This window comes from Diadema antillarum, unplaced genomic scaffold (assembly GCF_040938485.1).
Source record: "Diadema antillarum isolate AM-2024a unplaced genomic scaffold, OU_Dant_1.0 seq00001608_RagTag, whole genome shotgun sequence".
Classification (NCBI taxonomy): domain Eukaryota; kingdom Metazoa; phylum Echinodermata; class Echinoidea; order Diadematoida; family Diadematidae; genus Diadema; species Diadema antillarum.
In genome coordinates, this window is record NW_027272321.1 from 146852 (window position 1) to 167272 (window position 20421).

At 34.9% G+C, this 20421-nt stretch overlaps 1 pseudogene; it reads left to right on the plus strand.

Moving 5' to 3' along the window:
- The first annotated feature begins 10988 nt into the window (after positions 1 to 10988).
- Positions 10989 to 20421, plus strand: part of LOC139711084 (pancreatic triacylglycerol lipase-like) — a 33411-nt pseudogene continuing 23978 nt past the window's right edge.

Consider the following 20421-nt stretch of genomic DNA (forward strand, 5'->3'; position numbering starts at 1 on the left):
AGTTACAACGTAATTATGGTATTTCAGTTCACAGTCTTTTTCTTGATAAGATTGTTGTACTGATATGATGTGTGTTCAAATGTTTTATTACAATTGCATTTTGTTGGAAAAGAAATTCATGAAATGAAATGACATAGTAGGACAATGATTCGCTGAAGGTGTGCTATATGTAGCAACAGGTGTCGAAGGTGTGTTATAGAATTCATTTTGTAGACTCTGCGATCACGCCGCTACAGAAAATCGTAACAATAACCATTGATGTAGGCGATATTCGACGTCATAGTATGGGTGAGTTTTCAAGTTACAATGGTTGCAAAGTCTCACAGATATTTGATGGTTATTCTTCCCAGGTTCCACAGAAATATAAATATCCTATCGTTCATTCCATTACATTTATTTCTCTTGTCCAACAAAAATATATACAATTGTAAGCACATCATGATTATATGAATACTTTATATTTCATTCCATTACATCAGTTCTCATGTCCAACAAAAGTATTTCCAAATGTAAGCACATTATGATTACATGAATACAGAATGTTTCCAATAATAACATCTGTAAGTGAATTGTTATATGATAAAGGCACTACGTCATATACAAAGTATATATATATATATATATATATATATATATATACATATAAGTATACATACACAAAGAGAGAGATTGTATTTATATGCATATTCATATAATATATATATTCGTCTTTCCTGTTTTATTTCTCTATTTTTTCCAAGTGATGAGTCTAAAAATTCAAACACACTTGATCTTTAGATTTTTGGTGAATAATCATAAAATGATGCTGTGAAATGATGTTATTATTCCATTTCCTGGTCCTTAATCTCCCCCTCCCCCCCCCCTTTTTTTTCCCGGCGGAGGGGGGGGGGCGATCTTTTTTTTCCTCCTTCTTCTTCTTAACACGTCTATGTATTTCAAAATCTCAAACAAAAATTACGATGTAAGTGACCATGTGCACCTCCCTGCCCGCTGCTGTAGATAAATGTGTTTTTTTTAAAAAAGTCACTATCTTTCACGACCCCTCGTGATATACGAGGCCAAGCTAGCAAACGATTGTGATAGAGGATGATATACATGCATCTCAAAGTTTGGCCATGCACTTTCGGAGATCGTTTTGAAAAATTCACACGTTTGGATTTCCATCTATAGCATTTCTCAGATTGATCGAGACACATGCTTCAGCTGAGAGCTTCGACATAACTGTTTGATATGTGGTGACCTCAAGTTGTAAGGCTTTTAACACAGCACATACACACACAAACACTCACAGACAAATAAATAAAGAAACACGCACACACATACATTGGATTGGGTTCGGTTTACCTTGGCTTTACGAGCATGGCACTCATGAAGGCTTTTCGGTCACGGCTGTTTCATGCTGTGGGATTAATTGTAATGCTGCAAATATGGCTAACACCGATTAATATCCAAGCTGTGAACATTAGATAATCCATATGATATATGAAGAGTTCGGTTTTAAAAGGTACTACATCCATAATTTCAAGTTCTGGGAAAAACGCGATTTTTTAATTATCATACGTGTATTTACCAAGCTCAGACTGGAATGGCATATCCCCCTATTATACTGCTAGATGATACAACACTAAAACCACTCTCTAAGAAAATCTAGGTCCATTCATTCACCGAAAGTGGATGTAGTACCTTTTGAAACCGAAATTTCACATGCCAGAGATATATTTAGTGTGATGTTATGATATGTTTCGCGGATTAATTTTTTTTTTTCAGCAATGGTGTTGATGGGGATAGGATACGAGATCAATGGGGCCTAGGTAATTGACAATGCCCTGCCCTATTTAGCATCAAGAATAACAAATCAATGTGCATCGCTAATGCCCCACTTCTCCCTTGATGACTAATATTTTGAATGAATGACTGTCATTGGTCATAAGCATGGAAGGGGATCCATTATGGGTGAACAGTTATAGATGGGGAGGTGTCACAATATTTCACCAGGTGATTTCTCTCTTCCGTTTTCTCCTTTTGTTTTTCTCTCACGAGCTTTATCTCAAGATTTCTTATCGTTTTCCTCTTTGTATTAAATTTTTGGCTATTTTTCTCTCTGTGACTTCTCCCTTCACGTGTCTCAAGAATACTGTTTTCATTATCTTTTCTTCATTTTTTTTCAATGTAACTTCTGAGGGAAAAGGTGGAAAAGCAGCATCTGAATGTGCTGTATTTTCTCAACGATGTAATTAAATTCATTACATGAATTTCATTCTTGTATGTTCTTTATCAGGTAAGACAAATCTGATAGTCTAATAGCTGATAGAAATCAAGACCGTCGATGAGTAATATGACCACCTATACTAAACGCACATTTGGTATTACCTTTGTGATATTGTATAAGTAAAAGATGTTATTTACAAGAATGAATATAAATCTAGTGTATCTTTTTTCTAATTTTTTTTCTAATGTACTTTCAAGCCCTGGGGCCTGGTACTTGACATCATGCACGTATAGAATATCACAGCATACCCACAGGTAAAGCACTGTTGGTAGGGATGTCAGAATTCCATATCATTGTATACATCTAACAAAGTAACTTTGCTTTTAGACAAGTTGTCAAACACTTATTAGCTGTTAAGCGATTTTTGTAAGAAATAGACCATACCTGCAATGTGTCTGTGCATTTATTCATGCATGCTTGGACCTTAACGGGGATGGCTAGTAACTGATCAGTGGGAATCAGTGGGAATGCTGGGGACGATTGTTCCAATTCTTGTGGGATTCATTTAAGAGTAGATTATATATTTATTGTTGTGTGAAATTTACTGTACAGGCATGTTAGCCTGGAAACATTAAGCTGCACATTACTTTAATATGAGACCATTCTGAACCAAATAATTTTCACACAACAATATATATATATAATGTACTCTTAAATGAATCCCACAAAAATTGGAACAATCATCCCTCAGCATTTCCACTGATTCCCACTGATCAGTTCCTAGCCTGATTACGATTGATTGAGTGCAGTAATTTAAAGGATATTCAAGATATCGCATTTGATACATTTATGTGTAGGTCAGTTGTATCACAAAACATCCTACCACGTAAAAATTTTGCAATAAAGCCTAAATTATGAGGAGATATCATTATTTTTCTCAATACACAATGACTGTAGACGCTTTAGTTTCGAAATATTTTTATCATAACTATTGTTCATATTTTGTATATTTAACAATACTTAACTTTAATTATACTTATTCACATTTTCGGTTGTTTGTTTTCCAACTCACATATTAGAACTATTTTGAATCACTAAAACTGGGTTTTTGTTTCACCTGCAAATGGTAAATAATGCCTTTAGCTGCATAGTTATGAGTCATTTCATTCACCTTGGTATCTCCTACATCAAAGAGGCATAAGAACCTGCTGGGCTGCTCTTGATTACTACAGGCAGAATTTTCTTTTTCTCACACACAACCTCCGGGGAACCTCCGGGAACCTCCGGAAGCATGCATAATATTAACATTTTGTAAGTAAACAGGTCTGTTACGATGACTTCTCATGCACTCTCCTCCACACAGATCAATTCTCTTTTTTTATTCATCTTTTTTTACATCGCTAATTGCAGACTGCCCCAGAGAATAATTGTAACGCGTCGTCCGAGGCAGTCCCAGCGGCCTGTAGTCCGCTCGCGACTGGTATAACTGCTCTATAAATTTAGTTGAGACTGTACCTGACGAGGAGGAATAGACGTAGACAACCCAGTTCATTGGCAAAATTGGGAGATGTTCGCTAGCGCAAATTGTACTGCGCTTACTTCCAAGGCATGAACTGTTTGCCAAGCCTGAATAGACAGAAAAATCGGTCTGTTCGGAGGAGTTCTATATCATTTTTTTTTTTCACTTTGGCGGTTCTTCTCCGTCTCCATGGAACACATCCCAGACGATAAATTTAGTGATTTTTCGGTCTGGAGCCTAATATACTTTTTTGAGCCTGCAGAGGAAAGAATGCCTATTGCTGAGAAGTGGTATGATTAGTAGAGCAGGAAGATTGAAAAATAATTTGCTTGAAAAGAAGTCCTAACATTTCTTTTGTACCATCACATCTATATCGTATTTCAATAGTGCACTGTCCCATTTTAAGTGACTCATAATTTCTGGATTGAAAGATGAAACGACGTGCCTGGCCCACAAAGGAGCAGAAATGTCGAAATGTCCGATATTTCATCCTCATTATTAGTAAGTCAGTACTCAGTACTGCATTCAGTAAATCACCTTTAAAAATGTCACGGGTAGAAAAAGAGGGTCTTGGGCATCATTCTGTAACACATAACCAGATTAGCATTCAAAAAGCAAAAGACAGTAATCAAAGTCCGTCTTTTCAAACACATTTATCGCTTCATTTTTGCACCTTTGAATTTTACCGACAGGATGTATGCGATGAAGACCAACTACCTGTTAAGAATATTGAAATAGTCACATTTGAGTACTGCCAGTGCATGTAATTGAGTGTGAATATTTACAGATATCATCTCGTTTCAAGTAAGTGCAAGGAGGTACATGTAAAAGGTGAGCTCGCCTATATAGCACGTCATTGGGAATTGTGTAATATATTATGAAATAGTTGAATCAATGCTTTTTAGTAATAGTCGAGTAGAAACTTTTTAGACCTGGAAAAGTTTTTAAGTACAAGGTTTTTTTGTTGATTCGTGTTCTAGAAGGGTATTGGAGTAAATCTAGCTTGGTTGCCACCTGGGCAACCTTGGGCAACTTTTTTTATTAGCCTAATTAGCATAATTACGTAATTAGCATATATAAAATATGTAATACATTACTCATTTTGATACAGAGAACCAGAAAACATGGGAAATAAAACTTTTTAAGGGGTTTTCATATCGAGGAATCCATTCATAACATTAATTTTCAATTTCAAATTATTCAAATGTCTTAAATACCGTAATTAGCGTAATGAGCGTATACGTATAATAGTGAAGTATATGGTAATATATGCCATTGATATGACCTGGAAATGCTGTTAAGCCCAAGGTTTTGTTGGTGTTGTGGTTGATTCATTTTTAAGATGGGCATTGAAGTTATCTGAGCTTGCTTGGTACCTTGGCAACCTTGAACAATCATTTTTATTAGTCTCATAAGCATATTCAGCTAATTAGCCCAATATGTCAAATGTTCTTAATTTCACTGCAAAAAGCCTGAAAACACACGTATAATACGATTTTCAAGTTTTTTTTTTAAAGACCAGGAATTCATCTGTTACACTGGTTTGTACTTCCAAACTATGTAACTGTCTTAAATATCATAATTAGCATAATTACATAATTAGCATATTATGTATGTACAGTATACAATAGTCCAGCAAATGGTGTCATAATATGCCATATACATTAGCGCAATATGTCATATTCACTGCAGAAAGCCCGAAAACACACGTATAATACGATTTTCAAGGTTTTTTAAGACCAGGAATTCATCTGTAACACTGGTTTGTACTTCCAAACTATGAAACTGTCATGAATATCATGATTAGCATAATTACATAATTAGCATATTATGTTTGTCAAGTGTACAATAATCCAGCAAATGGTGTCATATGCCATGTGCTGTGCTCAGTAATGACCTGGAAAAGTTGGTATGTACAAGGTCATTGTAGATTGGGGTTTTAGATATGTTAGATGGGTACTAAAAAAGCAGTAAACTAGTTAAGCTTGGTTGCCACTCTCTCAACCTTGGGTAATTATCTTTGATTAGGCTAAATAGCATGATGTTAGCTAATTAGAATATGCAATGAGCATGTTGCTAATCTTTATCTAGGAATCTGAGTACTCATAAGGTATGACTTTTCGAGGTTTTGAGATTTGTATTTAAGGATAAATGCTACTTCGTTGCCACTTTGGCAACATCAGGCAATCACAGTCTAGTAGCCTAATAGCATAAAGATCTAATTAGGTTGACAATAGAATATGTTGTTTACGCTTTATAATGAAGAAAGCTTGAAAAAATAACACATTTTCAAAGGTTTTCTATTAACAGGAATCAATTTGTGACCCCAGTTTTTTTATGGGAGATGGCTGGGTTGGGAGGGCAAGGACATCCCCCTATAAAACAAAATATAGTTTTTCATTGTTGTATGATAAAAAGAAAAAAATATCTCTCTCTCTCTCTCTCTCTCTCTCTCTCTATTAATCATTATTATTATTATTATTATTATTATTATTATTATTATTATTATTATCATTATTACGGAAGGGAGGGAAATACTGGTGGCACAACAACATGTCACACATTCTGACAACAAAACAAATCACCACCACCAGTGATATCAGACTTAAAGTAACAAAACCTGTATTCTTCCCTCGCCTCAAGCGGCATCGTCCCAGTCTCGATCTATCTTTTTTCCAACGTGGGCCGAACAGGCCACACTCACTTTGTACATATGCATATTCATGACAATAATCATGTATACATATATATAATATACAATATATAATATATAATATATTATATATAATATATAATGTATAATGTATAATATTTAATATATAATATAATATAATATATATACATATATATATATATATATATATATATATATATATATATACGTATCTAACAACATCTCAAGGTCACATAAAACGGTATCAAGTATTGTAAAATGGACTATCGGAAATATGCAAATAATCTCATTATCCCAATTACGATATTTAAGACACCTTGCACCACTTATATGTGAAATATGTGAAAACCTATCTAATAATGAATTCCTCTTCATTCAAAACCTTGAAAAACATTTTTTTTTTGTTTTTAGACTTCCTGCATAACTACACATTGAACATTATAGCTTTTTGCTGAATATGCTAATTAGGCTATTAGATAATAATCGCACTAGGTTGCCAAGGTGGTTACCAAGCTTCGCTTGCTTCAATACTCGACTAAAACAAATAAAGAAATAAAAAGCCTTGTACTTAACAACTTTTCGAGATCGTTTAAATATGGTGTATTTGTTTATCTACTTTACACTATTTTACTTTTGTACACATGTAAATTAGGTTAATATGCTGATTATGATATTTAAGACACTTTTATCATTTGAAATTGGGAACTGGTGTTACAAATGGATTCCTAGTATTAAGCTATAATTTGCGTGTTTTCTGGCTTCCTGTGTACAATTCAATTTCCAGGCGTCCTGGATTAAGATTAGCAGGATACATATTACGCTAATTAGGTATAAATTATCATGCTGGATTAGGCTAACCAAAGATATTTACCCATGGGTGAGAGGATGGCAACCAGCTTAATTAGTTTACTGCCTTGTTAGTACCCATCTAAAACACCAATCTAAGTTACAAAGACCTTGTACATACCAACTTTTCTAGGTCATATACAGTACATGGCATATGACACCATTTGCTGGACTATTCTACACTGTACATATGCTAATTATGTAATTATGCTAATTATGATATTTAAGACAATTACCCCACAGTTACATAGTTCAGAAGTGTTTATACAAACAAATGTTACAGATGAATTCCTGGTCTTATAAAACCCTTGAAAATCGTATTATACGTGTGTTTACGGGCTTTCTGCAGTGGAATTAAGAACATTATGACATATTGGGCTAATTAGCTGAATATGCTAATGAGACTAATAAAAATGATTGTTCAAGGTTGCTAAGGTACCAAGCAAGCTCAGATAACTTCAGTACCCATCTTAAAAATGAATCAACCACAACACCAGCAAAACCTTGGGCTTAACAGCATTTTCCGGTCATATCAATGGCATATATTACCATATACTTCACTATTATGCGTATGCAAATACGCTCATTATGCTAATTACGGTATTTAAGACATTTAAATAATTTGAAATGGAAAATTAATGTTATGAATGGATTTCTTGATATGGAAAACTCTTTAAAAATTTTATTTCCCATGTTTTCTGGTTCTCTGTATCAAAATGAGTAATATATTACATATTTTATGTATGCTAATTACGTAATTATGCTAATTAGGCTGATTAAAAAAGTTGCCCAAGGTTGCCCAGGTGGCAACCAAGCTAGATTTACTTCAATACCCCTCTAGAACACGAATCAACAAAAAACCTTGTACTTAAAAACTTTTCCAGGTCATGTACATGGTCTATGACATCGTCTACTGGACTATAATATATTATTCTTAAGCGGTTAAACCGATTTTTTTAACATTTTGAGTTGATGTTACATTTAGGGCTAAAATCTATTGTATTTATATATAAGTTGACAGTAGGTTGATATTCCAAATAGGGTTGAAAATGTTACATTTAGCGGTGTTTAGGGTCAAAATAAAGTTCATTGAAGATTAAAATGTACATGGATTTCATTTTGGATTGACTCGATCATAACATTTACGGTCGATATTACATTGATGGGTTAAAAAGTATTGCAGCTAGAGTTAAAGGGATGGTACAGTATTGGTGGAGATAAATATTGGGCTTGTAACTTTTTGCGAGATACTAAGAAAACACTTATGAAATAGTATAGAGCATACCATTTTAAGAGGAATTCAAAGTTTATTTGATCAAAATCGGGTTTGGAATTACTGAAACATCCAAAAACAAAGTAAAACAAAGCGATTGTAATAGAATGTGGGTCCCACACTTTATTAGAATCGCTCTGTTTTGGATATCTCAGCCATTTCAAAACCAATTTTCATCAAATAAACGTTGAATTCCTCATGGAATGACATACTCTTTCACATTTTATTCGAGGTTTCTCATTATCTTACTAAAAAATGTTAGAAACCTGAAATTAGGTCTCAACCAAAACTATATGATCCCTTTAATATTAAATCTAGGGTTGATATTACATTTTAATGGTGTTAGCATGTATAACATATAGGGTGGATATTAAACTTAGGGTAAAAAGGTATTACCTTTAGGGTTAAAAACTATTACGCCTACATAGGGCTGATCACTGTATTTCATCTAAGGTAAATATGTATTACATTCAGGGCTGACATTGCATTTAGTATACATAGGCTTAAAATAAATTACATTTACTGGTGATATTACAGGGATCGTATAGTTTTGGTTGAGACCTAATTTCAGGTTTCTAACGTGTTTGGTGAGATAATGAGAAATCTCTTATGAAATATGAAAGAGCATGTAATTCCTTGAGGAATTCAACATTAATTTGAGGAAAATTGGTTTTGAAATGGCTGAGATATCCAAAACAGAGCGATTCTAATAAAGTGTGGGACCCACATTTTATTACGATAGCTTTGTTTTACTTTGTTTTTGGATGTTCGGTCATTCCAAACCCGATTTTCATCAAATAAACTTTGAATTCCTCTTAAAATGGTATGGTCTGTACTATTTCATAAGTGTTTTCTTGGTATCTCGCAAAAAGTTAAAAGCCCAATTCTCATCTCCACCGATACTGTACCATCCCTTTGAGAGTAGAAATGTAATATATTTAGGATCGATATCACATTTAGGGTTGAAATTTATTTCATTAACGGTTGACATTACATTGAGAGGTAGATATATACTACATTTAAGTTAAAAATATATACATCTAAATGTCTAAAATCAATATGACATTCAGATTTGAAATGTGTTAGATTAAAAGGGTAAAGTTTATTGCATTTAGGGTTTATAGCATGTATTACATTTAGGGATAAAATGTGCTTATTTAGGGTCGATAATACATTAACGGTTAAAATGTATTTATATTACATTGAAAGTTAAGAAGTATAATTCTAGGGTAAATATATTGTATTCATAGTTGAGATTACATGTTGGATTAAGAAAGTAATACTTTTGGGGTTAAAATGTAGTACATTAAGGGTTGACTCGATTAGGGTCGATATCATACTTTACGTTAAATATTTTACATTAAGGGTCGATATCATATTATGGTTTAAGATGCATATCTAATAGGGTTAGCATTCGTTACCTTTTACAATGCTCGATATTACATGTTGGTTTTAAGTGTAATACAGTAAGGGGTTGAAATATATTACATTTAGGATTAAATGAATCTATATGCTAACGGTCGATATTACATTAAGGGTTGATATGTATAACATTCGTGGTTTGTATTATAATTAGGGTAGGCCTATTATATTTAAGGTCGATATTACATTTCAGGTTAGAAAATATTACTTTAAGGGTAGATTTATGTTGGATTTAGGTTTAAAATGAATTACATTAAGGGTTGACGTTATAATTATTAAGGGTCTATATTACTTAATTGGTTACAACGTATTACATTAACTTACATTAACGGTTGTCTCCAGTTATTACATTTAAAGTCAAACTGTATTACATTTCTTTTTGAATCGATTATTACATTTAGGGATGAAATGCATTGCATTTAGGGTCAATATTGGATCTAGGATTAGAATATATTACGTTTGGGGTCGATATTACCAAAGCTTTAAAATGTATTGCGTTTTTGGCTGTCTCCGGATATTATATTTCGGGTCAAAAATGTATCATATTTCGGGCTGACTCGATTATTACTTTTAGGGTTGAAATGTATTGCATTTAGGGTCGATACCATATTTATTGTTTTTGTCACATTAAGGGGTGATAAACCGTTCTGATCCTATAATCACAATCCATTCAAGTAAGAGAAATGAACAAAATTACCGTCGTAGTGCATTAAAGACAGCAGATTATTTCCTTCTTCACTCCTCGCTGTTTCCGGCTTTGCTCTGTGTCTTATCGTGTGTGTGTGAGTGTGTGTCTGTGTGTGTGTGTGTGTGTGTTCCACGTCTGTAGCATTGTGCAAACTATTAATATCATTGATAATTCAATTGAATAAAAATTTGAGAAATTCCCTGACGAATTAAGACGAAGACACTTTTTTTTTCCTGCCCACTCATAAACAGTTCAATTTGTAATCGAGTAAGTCTTAACTCTTGTTAACATCTGATCTTATTGGTATTGACATAAACAAAATTGCAAGTCTGCCATAATCAAATCAACAGCGCTAAAATGACCAAGCATCCCTTACAAGGTTTCAGTGCCATAGCTGCAAGCAAAGCAGGTAAAGCTGATAACGTGTTCTTCCCGTATTTTCCATAAAGATAACCGCAGGTAGCAGCACTGACATTTCGTGCACAATTCTTTTTGCAGTGTGTTTCGATGATGGAATGGCGCCGCTAAAGACCAAATTGCTTACTTGTCTCTTATGTAATAGAACAGCTCCGTTTACTAGCTTAGAAAAACGGATTTTCTTCGCGCTCCAAACTCTGTCCTACCTTAATGTTGAAAAGATAAGATTTAAGTGAGTTATATCGTCGTTTTTACAAAGAAAGACTATGGAGAATCGGTGACAAAGACAATCTCATCCAAATTGAGCATTGCTTCATTTTGTGTTCTACAACAGACAGTTTTTACATGTGTTTCACCTATAGTGAGTTTCTGATCAACCAAAACCAAATGAATATAGGGAAATCTAGATTTATTCACGTATCATCCTTTTATTTCTATTTTGTTTTAAATGTTCTTTTCACGATTGATGCAAAGGTAGAATGTTTTCTGACTATGCTGCCATTTGTGTACCCAGGTGATAGGAATACCAGTAGCCATTCCTTAAGTAGCAATCGATGTTAACCAATTTGCGCAACGCATCAACTTGGTGGGCAGATATCGCTCCGATATCAGGTTCCCCTCGCAGTCTTTCATCGGCTGGTCCTCAAATGATCTCATCGAAGGCGTTAAGCTGTCGGAACACCCCATGCGAAGCAACCTGTTTGCCCGCCGAGCTATGGTGAAAAAAAAAATGCTCGAAGATGAATAAAGAGAGGAAGAAGGAGAGGGAGGAGGAGGAGAAGTAGTCACTTTAGACTGACCGTTCCCATTTTCACCGAGTTTCGTTTCCCGATGGCACTTAGAGTTAGAGCAATATATGCGTCATATTTCAGTGGGGATATTTTGGACTGTCTACCAGCTGAGTGCAGAATACGTACGTGCATGCCTATATTACAAGATCTAGCAGCTTCCGCACTTTTAAAATTCTGTGTCAGGTATACAGGTTCTCCGATTCACAATATGTGAATGATGTAAACGACCGTGTATTTGATGACAAGTAACCATCTTTTTGGTTTTCCTCATTAACAAAACACACAAACACACACACACTCATTTAAAGGAAACCTCCGGATGATTTTCAGACTCTTACATTATGAACAACTATGAATTAGTTATACTGAGTACAGAATTTCAGAACATAAAGTAATTGGGATGAGGAATAAGAACGTTTTCAAAATTTGTAACAAATTGCAGTGAACAAGGATGATGACATGGCAGCCTCACCATAAGGATACATGAGTTGGGGCTCAAGGAAGCAGAACAAAAGAAGAAAGCATGCATACACTTTACACAGGTGAACTCGTTAAGCAGGAGGTATTGTAATGGAATTCTTATGTCATCGACACTGCTCAGTGTAATTTGTTTTTCAGAGTATTGGTTTCTCTGCTGAAGGGCCACAATAAAGTCCACAAATCTATGGAGCTGTCGATTTATGTACTACATAATATGAAATTATGAAAATCGTCTGGAATGCCCCTTTAAGAGACAGAGAAATAATTGTACGAATTTGTCATATTGTCAGACAGGGATTGTCATAGAGAAATTATAGGCAGGAGAAGCTTTTTTAAGGATTCTAGAGAATCTAGGGAAACTCTGAATGCGAATAAACCATCTCTTTATTATATATACATAAGTCTAAGCCCATCCAAATATCAGGATAAGATATAAAGGACTATGATAACATCATTGATCCAGATAAACAAATTGAATCAAAATTCATATATATATACTTTAATTTGATATTCATCTCTCTCAAGAACGAAAGAAATAAACAAACGAACGAACAATTATGATTATGTTAGGAATACGTTGATGATGTGTATGTGATCGTGGAGGGAAAAAATCGTTCCCGGGGGAAAAAAAAGAAAATAGGGTAACCAACGTTCATTGCCCTTTATTAAAGCTGAATCTTTTTTTTTTCTTTTAAAGCTATTAAATGTCTGTTTGGATTAGAACTATTCTGTGTTCACCGAGAATGCCAGGTGAGTCGTAATCTGCCAATACAAACGGTAAATTAATGATGCTCATAAATCATCTTTTAGAAAGCAAACCAAAATGAACTGGGTGACTCATTGCAAAAAAAAAAATAGTAATAGAAATACCGACTGTAATCTCTGAGAAAGGGCAAAGTAGATGCAGAAGTCATAAGTGCTCCCAAAAACAATTCGTATTACCTATCTGTATCACTTATTTGCTAAATTTAACTTTCCTGTATACAGTTACCAACGCAACGCAATCGTGCGCTATCTATTTCATTTTGTCTTTGCTGAAAGTGAACGGGTGTCATAATCATAGAAAAAAACAATGAGGGCTCATTCGACCCCGGAATCCTCCTACATACGACATTACCTTTAATTGTGCAAACGCTTTGTCGGCTCGAGTGGCACTATCGTTGGAAATTTAAGAGATTATTTCTAATCAGCACATTAGATTATAACCGCTGTTCGGGCTGATGTTACTGATTCAGATTTACGGTAGCTGGACATAGGTAAGGGAGGGAAAACAAATTAAAGAAAGAAAGACCCACACACTCACACTATTGAGTATTATCAATAGATTTTGCAATCACTTGTGGATTCTTGCAGGTCCAACCATACTCCCTTCGGCGATCTATGGGCTAATACGGACTTCTCGCTAAATGCGTTCTGGCCATAATGTATGATTAGGAGCCAGTGCTATAAACCCGATTTTAAGTGATGGTATCATAGGGGTTTCGCGGATATTTATGCGTGTTTCATCTATATGCCTGGTGTACATAGCACACTCTAAATGAGTCATAAATAATGATTGTATTTGGTTTTGTTCTGTTTGACGTTAAGGTTTTTCTTTTTTTGCTGTAACGACATCTCTTGCTGTGGGCAGCGTAATCCGTCATCTGTCCTAAACGCATTCTCCTCACCACTCTAAACGAGCCAGATTAACACCTAAATTGGATCATTCGCAAGTATCTGGTGCAACATCGTCTGAAGCATAAATGGCGTCATTAATTTAGCAATAAAAAATGATATCAACATAAAGCGACGTAACATTGCTTCCGGTAGTTTATTTGCTTATACGTCCGTATTGCATGCGTGCATGTGTGTTTTAGCTTTCTAATAAGCCATTTGTCCCAAAGGTATTCTCGTTACCACTCTAAACGAGCATGATTAACACCTTAATTGGATCATTCGTAAGTATCTACTGCAAAAGTGTCAAAAACATAAATTGCGTAGAAATGCAGAGATAAATATATATATATATATGTGTGTTAACGAAAAAAAAGGGCAACACTGGTTTTCTGTGATGTATTTGCTTCGTTCATCTGCGTATCATGTGCGTATGTGCGTTGAGTCTTCCACACACATTTTCAGAATGAATTTAGAAAAAAGCAGCCATCTGAAACAATCGTAAAAGACGATAGAAAAGCCGATAATTTTTCCTCTGCCTACATTTCAGTGATTTTGATATCGCTATCATTGAGCACGTCACCCACGCCACTCCCACCATAATTTCGATTTTCCATGTTGCGTGATCTCTCATTTGAAGTGAATGTGATTATTGTGAACAGTTGAATTTGCACGTTTCTGTTCATGTGACCAGTCTTTTATCGCTTATTTCTTACCATGTAAAGTTATTATTGTTCTTCAAAGGAAATGTAAACATGTTTGAGACACGTATGTAGGATATAACTTCACTCTTCCTTGTGAGCGAGAGAGAGGGAGAGACAGAAGGGCGAAAAAAACCTCAGACTTTTAGAGAATTCGCAATATCTCTTACTTTTCCCAATACGAATACACATCCCTTCCTCTCATGTACTGAAATTCTAACATCAAAGCCTGGCTAAATTTTTGAAGTTTCTTCTCATTTTGCCTAAATTTGCAAGAGAGTTTGTCCGCGGCATGTTAACTCTGTTCGGAAACATTCGCGCATTTTCCCCTTTTTAGTTCCTTATCCATTTATACTGTTTCTCGAAGTAGCTCCATGTTATGACTTAGAGGCATATTCATCCACGCTTCACTCTCGTAGCCAGAAAGTTCAGCACTCTAAGCAGCTGTGAGCCATTAAACAATTTGTCTGAATATAAACTAAGCTTTCGCTAAAACACACGAGACAAAGTGGACGTTATCAAATATGCACCATTAGAACATCCAAGATTATTGCAAGGAATACTGCATCCACTCCAAATGCAAGTATTTTAGGACGAATATTGAGGAAGATGGCCGACTTTTTTTTTTAACCATGGCGATCCGAAAAGTGGCTGGTCTTCTTTGTGGATGATTCAATTCAAAACTACATGTCAAAGGAAAGAATTGAACAGGGAATTTTGACCTACGAGAGTTCAAATTTCTCCTCGGCTGACAAAACCCAAAGTAGGTTCTATTTCGTTAGTTTACATGTACGGATACATATCTTCTCCACATAAGTTCACGGATACTCATAGAGGGCATTTTATACATTGTCCTTTGACGCCAAAGACATAAAACATATTATGTACACATTTGATTTAATGTTGCTTTGAAAAACAGCTCAGGATCTGTCAGAATGAAGTTATAAGCACCAACTGACTCTTCAGCTTTGATGTCCATTTCATTCACCCTTTTAGGATTCATGTCAATTTCGTAAATGCTAATAAATGAAATTACATCATTGTAATTGCACCATTATAACGGTATCATGTCTGCACAACTGTGTTGTTTTGAAAGAGCTAATTTGTGCCAAGTATCCAAGTATATAGGCCTATTCTGAAAGTCTAGTGTATGAATAGCCAAAGCCAGATTTTAAGTTATTTTACCTAATTTTGGACGAGGAAATGACTTGAAAGGATTGGTAATCATTATATCGTGAGACACAGTAATTAGCATTTTCTTTCTCCTTTCATTTGAAAGACCACGATGTTATCAGACTCGGAGAAGGGACCAATATACACCATGATGACGACGACCAACGCTCGCATCAATGAGGCCGCTGACGAAGAATGAAGGACTGGTTGTAGGAATGATGACGATGATTACGATGACGATGACGATTACGATGACGATGACGGTGTCAATACTGATCAATGCTTATCAACCCTGATATAGGTGTGCGTGGCTTTAATCAAAAAGAAAATATGTGAGAATTTGTCTGTAGGCCTTCTATAGCTAAAACGACAATGAGTCCACGGATGATGAGGGCTAACTAAGTCAATGTACTTTCTAAATTCATATCACGAAATAGGAGATGGGGTGGTGTTGGATAGCCATACGCACAGCTGTAAATTAGATGTATACAAAAATGAATGGTTGATAGTTATCATCATAATAATATGTGAGAGTCAGAGCAACGTATTTCGAAGAAATCTATCCTTATAGGGACGGATATTTTTGTGCTAAAAATACGGCACGCTGCATCAATTCTAAAACACTCGGAGAAAAGAATGGGAAGGGGGTATGGGAGAAACCTCGGAATATAGGGCTTCAAAATGCAGTAACTTGTCTCCTTTATTCGCAGCTACTTATTGCAACGCAAACGCAATCGGATCCCTTGCGCGCTTCCCTAATGATGTTCATCTATAGAATCTCCTGCCGTGACGAATATTCCTGCTTCGCTTCCAATGAAGAAATGAGCAAATTTTCCTCCCACTAAACCTTCCTTCCACCCCACCCCACCCCCCCCCCCCCACTACACCGCCACCCATCCTTTCTGCAGAATTCTGCACAGTGCAGTCATTTTCCCCATCCATCCGTTGTGTTTGCCTAGGTGCTAGATGAGTCTTCCACTAGAAGTCTGCCCAGTTAAAGAACGTGAGGATTTGAGTTTGCCTAAATGACGTCATCAACCCATTAAAATTGTCCTTGAACCTCCCAAACTGTCCTTCGTGAAAAAGGTGAATTAACTGATCGGGCTGTTCGATGAAAATCAATTTTCGCCGCCTCTTGGTCTTATGACTGTCGCTCCGGCAAGCTTTATCATGTCTATAAACGATCATGATTCTTGTTGACGTTCAAGAAAGAGCACAGAACAATAAAACAGAAAAAAATACTGATAGCAAAATATGGGTGTTACAAGGAGCGCACATCGCAAGGGGAAAATAGGCTGCAGATACTCTCAAATCGCACGTCAATTCAGATTCTAGATTATCAGTGATTATGTTCTAGGTTCTTACTTTGTGTCCCATCTCCGTAACGAGTCGTATTCACATTGCTGTTTGTTCCCTGAAACCTGCAGTAACAAGTTTTGCTTTAGCGATATCTGCATATTTTACATCTTGTTGGAAATAGTCTTTCTAGTTATAATCCACGGTATATTTTGTTTTTTCTATATACCTTTTTTTAGATATACATATTGTCTTTTCTCTATACCTTTTTTTAGATATACATATTGTCTTTTCTATATACCTTTTTTTAGATATACATATTGTCTTTTCTACATATCTTTTTTTAGATATACATATTGTCTTTTCTATATACCTTTTTTTAGATATACATATTGTCTTTTCTATATACCTTTTTTTAGATATACATATTGCCTTTTCTATATACCTTTTATGGGTAGATATACATATTGTCTTTTCTATACACCTTTTTTTTAGATATACATATTGTCTTTTCTATATACCTTTTTTAGATATACATATTGTCTTTTCTATATACCTTTTTTAGATATACATATTGTCTTTTCTATATACCTTTTTTAGATATACATATTGTCTTTTCTATATACCTTTTTAGACATACACATTGTCTTTTCTACATACCTTTTTTTTAGACATACATATATTGTCTCTTCTATATACCTTTTTTTTAGACATACATATTGCCTCAATGTCAAGTGAAATATAAAAATAAATGTGCTAAACTGTCCAATGAGTCTCGAGTGAAAGACTGGTGCAGTTTTAGTAATCAAATTTAAAAAAAAAAATAACAGAGAGGGGAAGAGAGAGAAGGGGGACAGGGACGGACAGACAATCACATAAACAAAGAAACACACGTAATACAGGCGGACACACGGACAGACCGTCAGACAAGCAAGCTCTCCCTCTGTTGAGAAAAAAAGAAAAAAGAGGGAAAAAAGTACTGTCTTGAAATTTAAGGAACACGAGGGATGCGTATGCATACGCAAAAACTTTTGTGAAAAGCGGCCATACAGCCACTTTAAAGGCATAATTTACCATTTGCAGATGAAACAAAAAACAAATGTGAGTTAGGGATAGAAACAACCACTGTAAAAATTTGAATAGGTATAATCGATGTTAAGTATTGTTAAATATACAAAATGTGAACAATAGTTATAATAAAAATGTTTCCAGATTAAGCCGTCTACAGTTACGGTTTATTGAGAAAAATACAGATATCTCCTTATATTTTAGGCTTTATCGCGAAAATCTTATATGATTATAGGATGTTTTGTGGTACAACAGACCTACACATATGCATCAAATGTGATATCCTGAAAAACTTTTAAATCACTGCTCCCAAAGGTAAACGGGACCTTTAAGTTCTGCGACGCTATGATACAAAAATGTAAGATGCGATGACTTTCTGGCACTGCGTTCGGGTTCCCATCGTGATTGAACAATGAATGCCTGATATACGAAGAGGAGGGAACATAATTCTTGTAAGGGCGTATATATATAGACTGAAAACAAACAAGAATACACAAGCTCATTTAGATGACAGTGGTTACTCCGGCAAGTCCGGGAAACCGCATGGGCCTCTGACGCTGTATCATTCAATATTATAATCTGTATCAAACCAGACTGGTAACTTACAAAATTCATTACGACCTTTTCTGATGATATTATTATCATTGTTTATCTCCATTGCAAAATCGTTCAAAGTCTCTGAGTCTCTAAAGTTATAATTGGATCCTTCAATCTCATGATATTGTGGAAAAATTGAATTGAATTTGAATTCGAAATTTGAATTTAAATTAAGTTAGTTTGATTTAAGTTCTTTTTTTCTGTCTCAATAATGAGCCAACTTCCGTATTTTTTTTACCGATTTAATGAATCTAACGACTTTAAAGGGTGAGCATAGTTTTGTTTTAGACGGAGATTCAGGTTTTCACTTTTTGCTAAATGAGTAGAAAACACACATAAAAATGAAATATTAAAGAGCATACGATTCTAAGAGTAATTCATAGTTTATTTTATGAAAATTTGAAATGGCTGAGATATTCTAGTACAAAGCAAAACAAAGTTGTCCTAATAAAACATGTAAAAGGTGGGGTCCCACCTTTTATTACAACTACTTGGTATTATTTTGTTTGTTTGATATCTCAGCCATTTCAAAACCGACTTTCATCAAATAGACCTTCAATTCGTCTTAGTATTGTATGCTTGTTAATATTTCATATAAGTGGTTTCTAATTCTCACAAAAAGTTAAAACACGAGTCCCCATATCAACCTTTAGAATTTCTTCCTCCAACAAGATGGGATATGTTCAGAGCTGCCAATTCAATGACGACATGTAAATAACATCTGCAGCGAAACGATGGCGGAAAATTATGGGTTACGCGATTTTTCGAAAGGAAAATGACAGATAGCTCCAACCCACATACATGATGAGGATGTCCATATCGATGTAGCCAAGGGGGCTTTCAGTGATGTCTTATCAATCCCTATTGCAAGTAATCAAAACGTCTTTTAGAAACAAGTTGACGATTCGTCATCACCTGCCATCATCCGATTTCGTCGTTCTTCAAACACTTCATCTCCCCCTCCAACCACCCACCCCCCCCCCCCCACACACACACAACATGATGACTGCGAATAAAAGAGCGACAAATTAAATTTCACCCGTTTTAGTTTTCGAAATGAAATTCTTATATATTTACAGAGTAGCCAGGCGAATTCTTCGGCAGTCCCAACCAAATTTGGAGAAAAAAAAACTTGGGGAAGAAGGCGCGAACAAGAAGACTGCGATCCGGGTAGTATGGACAAGTTGCCGAAGGCAAGGTCTACTAAAGTCATCCTTGATCGTATTTATTCTGGAAATGAAATTTCCAAACGGACGTATTTGATGGCGCCTATGCCACACATTTATCCATCAGCTTTCTCTCGCAGACTTTGCGAGAGACACTGTACTTCCGTTGTCAATTTATTTGATCAAGTTTGATTACAGACAGAGTGGAAATTATTGTGAGGGCCTCACTGATATATATATATATATATATATATTTATATATATATATATATATATATATATATCAATTTATTGAAGTACAAATATATATATATGTATATATATATGTATATATATATGTATATATATATATATATATATATATATATATATATATATAGATATATATATATATATATAAAATATTCTTCAATACAATTTTGAAGAGACTAGATATTACATAGTAATG